This window comes from Chroicocephalus ridibundus, unplaced genomic scaffold (genome assembly GCF_963924245.1).
Source record: "Chroicocephalus ridibundus unplaced genomic scaffold, bChrRid1.1 SCAFFOLD_61, whole genome shotgun sequence".
NCBI lineage: Eukaryota > Metazoa > Chordata > Aves > Charadriiformes > Laridae > Chroicocephalus > Chroicocephalus ridibundus.
In genome coordinates this window covers 888,571-898,108 of record NW_026961567.1, presented here as the reverse complement: position 1 = coordinate 898,108, position 9,538 = coordinate 888,571, and the positions used below count along the sequence as shown (strand labels likewise).

The following is a 9,538-nucleotide window of genomic DNA, read 5'->3' as shown; positions in this document are numbered from 1 at the left end:
ACAGCACTAGAGACAACGTGACTCCAAGATGAGAGAAAACTCTCCACAAGAAGAGCGACTTTCAGACAAGAGACGCTGTCGGGCAAGAAGAGCGACTTTCAGACAAGAGACGCTGTCGGGCAAGAAGAGCGACAGGGCTGCAGCGCTGACACGACCAGGCTCTACAGCCAAGCCATAAAAGAGTCAAATGTAACGGACCATTCCAAGAAGTTCCTGTCAAAACGGAGATGACGTATGTGCAGGAAGCATGGCTTCAAGACCCGAGAACGTAAGGATGCAGGGAAGAAATCCCAGTGCGTAACAGCAGGTGGCTAGAACGGCTAGGGCTCAGAGAAGAGAGCTGCTCAGGCAGCCGGGAACGACGCTGCAGAAGAGGACCATTCAGAAACTCCTGAGAGGCAAGTCCTATCTGCACTTTAAAATTGTTATGCAAGAAAAGAAGTGCCCATTGGGCACTCTGCCAATTAGCACAGGCATTTGAGACCCTACAGGTGGTGCCCGAGGCACATGCTGTGCTCCTTGAGTGCAAAGAGAAATAAGGACACCAAAACTTAAGGAAAGTCCAAGACACAGAAGACAGAGCACACAAACTACACAACCAAAGACACAGGCCAGAACTGCCCTGCCCAGCACACACTAGCTTTGTGCTGAAAAGTAACCCACTCCCTTTACCTACTCAGAGGAGACTGCTCCCGCATAGCCCTCTGCTCTAGCCTGACTTTAAAACTCCTCCCTGAAACTGTCAACCTTGGCCCCCCTCCAGCACCTGTCCCTCTACTTCGCTTTCAGAGGGCCAGTGGTCTGAATTCATCCTTGACAAAAAAAACCACAACAAACAGCTAACTGATGTGTTCCTGCAGTCACCATGTTCCTCTTCATCAGCAAAACAAAAAGAAATCACAGCTCCAGCAGTGACCACCATGACAGTAGATGCCAACCTCTTCCACAACACCCTCATCCTCAGAGGTGCCATGGCAATCCACTCACCTGCTTCACGTCGATTCCAGTCGGAGGCTGCAGCAACAATTATTTATGGCACCTAAGATACCAACAAACACAAAATTACCATTGCATTTCTGCAAAATCATCAGTCCCGTGCTCCTCCTCCACACTGTCCAGCTCACCTCAAATGCAAGAGACTAGAACAGACCAGACCCTGTCGACACCCAAATCCAAATGCAAAACCGATATGACAGAGACTGATGAACCCACCTCCTTTTCCTAGCCAGCCCCCAGCGCCAAAACTTTAGAAACCCCTTCTCTTCTCCTCAACCGTCAGGGAAGGAGCCTCACTTCTTCCTGACAGCTCCCATCCTGTATTTGCAACCCTGAACCCCCTACGCCGGCTGCTTCTCAGGAGGAGCTCTTCTGAGCTGTGCCCTGCGTTTGGCAGGCACCTCCTATCTTCTGTCTTCCCACAGACTCTGGGCTCTGCATCAGACCCACAAAACAAATAATGTCCTGACACAATCTATGAGGGGCCTGCTGCCCGCTGCAAAAACTCTAGGGACACCGTGGCACTCCATGGGCAACGGGGAAAGGTGATGAGCCATGCCATACCCTGAACGACGCTATGCCTTACGTCCCTGCTGCTTTCTTGAGAAATGCTGGTGCCATATATGCAGATGCATACAAAACGCTCACCCTAACCCCCATAAGATAATCTCATCATCAACCCAATTAAGAGAAACAATATCAGCAATTTACACAGCATACTGCAAAACTGGTGAAAAACCCACAGTTCTATCTTCAATAAAGTCAGAAATTCTAGGAAAATGCAGTGCTCCTAGAACAAAGAAAAGCATACTATTAAACCATCTGGGCACCCCTTAAACACTCATCACAAAGTTATGACCCGAAAAAAAAAGGAGCATACCAGTCAACTTTCTACCATACAGGCAGCTGGATGTTTACTGCTCCCGAAGGTCTCAGCTCAGCCTTCTCACCTCTGCCTCCCTAAATGCCGAAACACGCCTGCCCAAACAGCTGAGCCTGTCCCAAAGCTGCAGCAAAGCGAGGGACCAGCAGAGCACCCATCCCACGGGGCCCAGCAGCAGAATGAGCTCCTGAGCCCGGGCTGGGGCTCGTGTACCCCGGGCCCCGCCCACCGCCCTCAGGCCCCGCCCACCGCCCTTCCCACAATCCCCTGGGAAAGGGGCAGGGCCAACCCCCAGAAGACGTGAAGGCGGGTGGCAGCGGGAGCAGCAGCTTTGCTTCTCCTGCCTTAAGTTCCCAGCAGGCGAAGTGCCTCCCCTTTTTATTTCCATTTGGGACTAACCTCTGGTGATTCTCTTACCGCTTTTGTGTGATTTCTGTCCAGTTGTTGCTGTGGAGAAGAGAGCTCTGCAGGGGTTGCATTATTTTTGCGATCTTCAGATATTTTTGTGGTTAACTGATAATCGTGTTTTATCGTTTTGGAAGAGTGTTGGAAGCATATGATTTCCAGAAGACTTATGAGCATTTACGGACGGGCTCCTGGAGGACTAAAGTGCCATAGAGACGCGCGTCGGAGGACTGAGGGGGCACTTCCGGGGTCGTGGAGGACCGAAGTGCCACGGAGACGCGCGTCGGAGGGCTGAGGGGGCACTTCCGGAGACCTGGAGGACCGAAGTGCCACGGAGACGCGCGTCGGAGGACTGAGGGGGCACTTCCGGGGTCGTGGAGGACCGAAGTGCCACGGAGACGCGCGTCGGAGGACTGAGGGGGCACTTCCGGGGTCGTGGAGGACCGAAGTGCCACGGAGACGCGCGTCGGAGGGCTGAGGGGGCACTTCCGGGGTCCTGGAGGACCGCGGGGTCACGTAGATGGAAACCCGGAAAACTGCCGGGCACTGACGGGGCCGTGGTAACGCGTAAGAGCCGATGCGGAGGGGCCGATGGCCGCTCTGGAGGCCGGGCGGGCGGCACCGATGCCGCTCCAGGTGGCGCGGAGCTCGCCAGAGTCCCGGCGGTCCTGGTTCGCCCTCCGGCCGCTGCTCTCTTGAGACTGCGGCCGGACGGGCCTCCGCGAAGCCGCGCCTGCGCACGAGCTGCGGAACCCACGCGGCGCCGGCGGCGGGGGCCGAGGGGGGCCGGGAGGCGCGGGCACTGCGCATGCGCCGCCCCCCACCTGCAGGACGCGCCTTCAGCCGCCAGGCGGCAGCACCCGCTCCGGTATTGACACACATCTGTACGTTTAGGGAATTTACGTTGCCCATTTCCTACGTTAACGCTTTTGATACCGAATATCTATTTAGGCTGTCTGCCTACACACCTAGTTTGACACTAATATCTTTTTATAAACGCATCTAAGTATTTTTATATTCTAGGATCTTTCATATAACACAGAATCACAGAATCCTTAGAGACAGAGGTTTTTATTTTGAACTTTTACATACATAATTTATATATATGTATGTTTCTCATTCCCTATTTCAATGCATCCTGCCCATAGTTACAGGTTTTCACATTTTTTAATGCATCCCAAGAATTTTCAGACATTCTGGGGCCGCGACCCACTTCTTTTGGGGGGGCAACTCCACGTAACCCCCCCCCCATCTCCCACTCACCTACTCCTCTGCTGCATCATCGCTGCCCCAGTGACATCGGGGTGCCCCAAATGACACCATCACCCCCCAAGACACACACACACACAGACACCCTTCTATTCACTCCAAAAAAAGGCTTAAAACGCCCAGACCCAGGGCTGGCCCCTTCTCCTCAGGGGGGCTCCGCCACCGGCTGCAAACCTGGGCTGGGGCATCTCTCGAGCAGCACGAGACGCCTACGACGAGGCACCTGGAAAACAAAAATCCCCAATTATAGCTCAGCATCCCAAAAAAACAGCACAGAAGAGAGCAGAGGAATTCCGTCAGACGGAGGGACGGGACAGGAGCTGGGGAAACAGCTCAGCTCGAAATACAGCACAGCCTTCAAAAGCCAGCGCCATTTGAACTCTTAAAAGTCAGGATTAAGACTAATCAGTGCCATTTTGAACACGTTCTTAGCATAAGGGCAAACCCTCCGGCTGGTGCTGGGAAACACCTGGCCCTTTCCCTTTCACTGAGAAGGTGTGCATGAAGTTTACATCCACCCAGTGAAAATACTTACCCTGTGAAAGTACTTGGCTTTCCTTCGGCGCTAATTTAACTTGCACGGCTGTGAACGGATACTATTAAACTATCCGTCTCCAAAATACACAGCTATGATTTGACCACGGGGGGTTTTTTGTGTGCTACACGAGGAGGAGGAGGGACATCGGGGCAGCGGCGCTGCCCGAGAGAGACACTACTGGCTGCCGGGAAAAGGCGGCACTGAAAGCCAGACAGAAGTACTTCAGAGCACTCTGCCAAAAAAACGGGGGGGAAAACCGCGTAACATTCAGTTGTCTCTCCTTTTAAACATTTCGAACAAATACCTAACTGCCCAGGTACACCTCATAAATTGTACACTACAGCCGTTTAGGCGGCTGCAGTTTAAACTACGCAAGTCAGTTTGTCGATTATACAACTCTCACTTTTTTTTTTTTAGCTTCATTTAACATAGAAAAATCAGTGAGAGAAAAAACTCCTCCAAATGGTTTTACTTTTGGGGGCGGGGAATCAAATCGCCGGCGCCGCGATCCGTAGGGCTACCAAAAAGGACCGGCAGATTCGCGAATGCTTTTGGCTGTGCTGAAGGCGCAGAGGAACGCGTTTTTATGGTATCTCGACTGTTCCAACCGAGAACCCAAAGGCCGGCGATGCCAGCAACTGGGGGGAGACGCGCGGCACTTGGGCCTGCGGAAGGAAATGAACTTCCTCCCGAGGTTACAGAAAAAGGACATTGTTGAAGCCGTAACTCACCAAAACCACAACCAAAACCACAGGATTCGCCGTCACGAGTTAAACGCTGCTGCTGCTTCACGGCAAAGCCTGGAGAACACAGAGAGGCGATGCCCGTTTGTCCCGTTTTGTCCATGTCTCCTCTTTGACCTCAATCGCCTTTAGGACAGATGCCAGTATCTCAGTGAGGTTTTCGAGTACCGCTGTGAAATATTTTAAAGACTTATTGACTGAGAAAGCATAAAGTTTTTATCGTGAAAGCAAAGCCTGCTTCTTCTGGACATGTGAACTCTTACAAACAGTTCCTTCCCTCTTCTAGTACAGAATTATTTTCACAGTATCGTTTGACAGTGAGCACCCAGAAAGAGAAGAATATGCTTTCAGGAAGAGAAAAATAAATGGAGGGAAGTAAGCTTTGCAGAGGCGTAACGTGCTCCAGGACAGACTTTATTTTGTTTTTAGGATTGTGAGGGACGGACTGTAAATTCCCTGCCGAGGGGCAGGAGCCCCTCCAAGCCTTCAGTGGAACGCCTCAAACACTCGCAAGGAAATAAATAACGCAGGCCTGGCCTTCAAACAGCTGATGAGGCTCACACTTCTGGCGGCTGAAAGTGTGGGAGAACTGTCTTGTGAAGACAGGTCGGTTCTGCCACTCGTGCCCTGAGCTCGCTCGTTCTCAGTTCTCGAGGCCGTTGTGTCCCATGAGTGACCTTTGCTTCATTATCCGCGAAACGCACGTGAAAGCGCACGCCCTGCATGTGCTCATGAAGATTACAGAGATCACGCTAAACATGTGTGACCATGGCACTCGTCTCTCCACCCAAATCATGGCACACGTCACCGGGGAGAAGGGAGAAACCTGAGCTGAGCCCGTCCTCAGCCAGGAGGGCGGACCGTGCTGATTCAGCAAACGTAAAAGGGGAAAATAAGTGCCCCGAGGGAACAAAAAAGAAACAAAAGAAATAGATAGTGCCTGGGAAGATTCTTCCCAAGAAAGAAGAAGATTATGCCTGGGAAGAATCCCTGAAAAAGACGCTGGAACCAGGACCCGCGATCTCTTTATCTCTGTCTTTTTCTCTGTCTTTTCCTCTCTCTGTCCCTCAGTTTCTCTTTTCTCTTGGAATTGTTAAGTAACAGTTAGAGCTGTGAAGTGATGACCTTAAGATGACCTTAAGTACGACCTTAAGCACCGCTTGCCATAAGTTGTCCTACACCTGGTGTTAACTAACACAATGTACACCCCAACACCTGCCATAATTTTTTATATACCTAACCAATTATCGTGGGCTTGTTAAGATCTATACTAACCATTTTGGTAAGCTAATAAATGTTTCTGTATGGACCTTGAGATTTATCTCACCTTAGTCCGTGCCGCTGAGAATTTACAAATCTGAAGTCACTTACCCTCCCCTCTTTCCTGACAGCGGGAAGCGACAAGGATTTTGTTAAAATATTTCACAGAAAAACTATAGGAGGAGCGCTGGCACATCCTTCCCGTTAACTTCAGAGTCCACACTACAAGTACCTCAGGAAAAAAGCAGACGCGCATCGCAGACGCACCTCGTACTCGCAGAGCACTCCGGATTCTTTCCGTCTGTCCTGTACCATCACGGCAGAAGGAAGGGCGACCACGGAGAAACGCTGGCAGCTGGCATTCTGCCAAGACAGGAAAAAAACTTCTGGCGTAAAGCTAGGTGGCAATCTAAAGCGTCCTTCTTTCGTGAAGGTCTGTGAAGACTGCAGCCAACGGAGGCTCCTGACGAGTGGGACACGGCCCCAAAGCCTGGGACTCACCGCAGCTCCTGCTTTCAGCGCTGCCCACAGAATTTTCCAGTTCAGGTGCCTCTCTCTTTCTCTGTCCCTTCCTCTTCTGCAGCGCTGGTCACTTGACCATCCTCCACCTAAGAGAACACAGCGGTGTCTTACAGCTCTTGCGATATGAAGCTTCCCAGATGTGCAGCCTTGCACGCACACAACCCTTCCCCATGGCCATACCGTGATTTTGGATACGCGTACGGACCCTGCGGTACATATCAGCAATCTGGTCTGCTGAGGACAACTCAGAGGGGACCCTTCCTCACCCAGAAATGCTTGGCTGTCTCTTCCCTGCCGCAGGAAGCACCTTCTGGCTCAAATACCTTGATGTTGTTCTCTGGCTGTTTCACGTTTTTCAAGCATCTTAAGCTTCACCCGCAGCAGCTCCTGTTCAAAGCCAGTAAACGTCCACCAGTCCCAGGTCGCCCACACCAGGAGGGAGAACGGGGCTGAACGGAGACAGCCCAGGCAAGTCTGTGGCAAAGGCAGCCCACGACAACCCCGGGGAGGAGCGGACAACCGCGGCCTCCGGGAGAGAAAGAGAAGGGGCAGCAGTTCCCCGACCACTCGCCCCAGCGGGAGCCCCCCCTGCAGCAGGAGCTCCTGGAGACGCTGCTTTCCCCACCCGGATGCTCCTGGCACCTGCATCGAGAGGCGACCAAGCGCAGCCAGGGGCGGCCGCCGCTGTCGGGAACAGGACGGGGGGAGGACATCTGCCGGCAGTGCCTCGGCTGGGGAGGAGGGCCGGGGCCCGTCTCCTCGCAAAGGAACAGGGAGCGGGGGTGCTGCGGGCCCGGGAGCGGGGGGACGCGGCCCGGGAGCAGGGGGGGGCCGGCCCGGGAGCCCGGGGACGCGGGGGGAGAACCGTCCCGATGGGGGGGTACGCGAGGGAGGGAGGGAGGGGGGGTCCAAGCCGGAGGACGCGGCGGGGGGGGCCGGGGCCGGGGCCGGCCTGGGAGCCAGGGGACGGGATGCGGGGGGGGAACCGTCCCGGGAGCGGGGGGGTCCGAGCCGGAGGACGCAGGGGGGGTCCGAGCCGGAGGACGGGGGGGGTGGGGCCGGGGCCGGGCTGGGAGCCCGGGGACGCGGGGGGGGGACGCGGGGAGGGGGGGAACCGTCCCGGGAGCGGGGGGGGGTCCGTCCCGGGAGCGGGGACCGCCTACCATCCTCCCGCCCGACGGAAACGCGACCGGCAGACGCCGCTCCCCACGTGACCACCCGGAAGTAACGTACCGGAAAATACTTCGCAGGCTGGCGTGGCGGCGCGACGTAGGCGCCGGTGGCGCCGAGGCTGACGGCCGCCGCAAAGCCCGCAGCCCCACGGGCTGTGGGGCCAGGCGAGCGGCTGCCAAAGAGCTTTCCAACGAGGCACGGCTTTCCCTCCTGGCTCTTCGGGCGTGGGAGCTGTCGCCAGAGCCGCGGCCCTACCGGAAAATGCTTCGCAGGCTGGCGCGGCTGCACCTGGTGGGCGCCGATGGAACCGAGGCTGACGGCCGCCGGAAAGCCCGCAGCCTCACGGACTGTGGGGCCACGCGAGCGGCCGCCAAAGAGCTTTCCAACGAGGCACGGTTTTCCCTCCTGGCTCTTCGGGCGTGGGAGCTGTCGCCAGAGCCGGGGCCCTACAGGAAAATGCTTCGCAGGCTGGCGCAGCGGCGCCATGTGGGCGCCGGTGGCGGCGAGGCTGACGGCCGCCGCATAGCCCGCAGCCCCACGGGCTGTGGGGCCACGCGAGCAGCTGCCAAAGAGCTTTCCAACAAGGCATGGCTTTCCCTCCTCGCTCTTCGGGCGTGGGAGCTGTCGCCAGAGCCGCGGCCCTACCGGAAAATGCTTCGCAGGCTGGCGCGGCTGCACCTGGTGGGCGCCGGTGGCACCGAGGCTGACGGCCGCCGCAAAGCCCGCAGCCCCACGGGCTGTGGGGCCACGCGAGAGGCTGCCAAAGAGCTTTCCAGTGAGGCACGACTTTCCCTCCTGGCTCTTCGGGCGTGGGAGCTGTCGCCAGAGCCGCGGGCCTACCGGAAAATGCTTCGCAGGCTGGCGCGGCGGCGCCACGTGGGCGCCGGTGGCAGCGAGGCTGACGGCCGCCGCAAAGCCCGCAGCCCCACAGGCTGTTTCGCGAGGCGAGCGGCTGCCAAAGAGCTTTCCAACGAGGCACGGCTTTCCCTCCCTGCTCTTGGGCGTGGGAGCTGTCGCCAGAGCCGCGGCCCTACCGGAAAACGCTTCGCAGGCTGGCGCGGCGGCGCCACGTGGGCGCCGGTGGCGGCGAGGCTGACGGCCGCCGCAGAGCCCGCAGCCCCATGGGCTGTGGGGCCACGCGAGCGGTTGCCAAAGAGCTTTCCAACGAGGCATGGCTTTCCCTCCTGGCTCTTCGGGCTTGGGAGTTGTCGTCAGAGCCGCAGCCCTACCGGAAAATGCTTCGCAAGCTGGCACGGCAGCGCCACGTGGGCACCGTTGGCGGCGAGGCTGACGGCCGCCGCAAAGCCCGCAGCCACACGGGCTGTGGGGCCACACGAGCGGCTGCCAAAGAGCTTTCCAGCGAGGCACGACTTTCCCTCCTGGCTCTTCGGGCGTGGGAGCTGTCGCCAGAGCCGCGGCCCTACCGGAAAATGCTTCGCAGCCTGGTAAGGCGGTGACACATGGGCGCCGGTGGCAGCGAGGCTGACGGCCGCCGCAAAGCCCGCAGCCCCACGGGCTGTGGGGCCACGCGAGCGGCTGCCAAAGAGCTTTCCAACGAGGCACGGCTTTCCCTCCCTGCTCTTGGGCGTGGGAGCTGTCGCCAGAGCCGCGGCCTTACCGGATAATGCTTCGCAGGCTGGCGCAGCGGCGCCACGTGGGCGCCGGTGGCAGCGAGGCTGACGGCCGCCGCAAAGCCCGCAGCCCCACAGGCTGTTTCGCCAGGCGAGCGGCTGCCAAAGAGCTTTCCAA

The 9,538-nt window shown here is 57.1% G+C and overlaps 1 long non-coding RNA gene across 1 annotated transcript; it reads right to left on the bottom strand.

Moving 5' to 3' along the window:
- Window positions 1–5,455: 5,455 nt before the first annotated feature.
- Window positions 5,456–6,693, bottom strand: LOC134509489 (uncharacterized). The gene is made up of 3 exons (XR_010069344.1): window positions 6,596–6,693; window positions 6,362–6,457; window positions 5,456–5,562 (listed from the first exon to the last, which is right to left on the bottom strand). It is a non-coding gene; the product is annotated as an uncharacterized LOC134509489 (long non-coding RNA).
- Window positions 6,694–9,538: the final 2,845 nt, after the last annotated feature.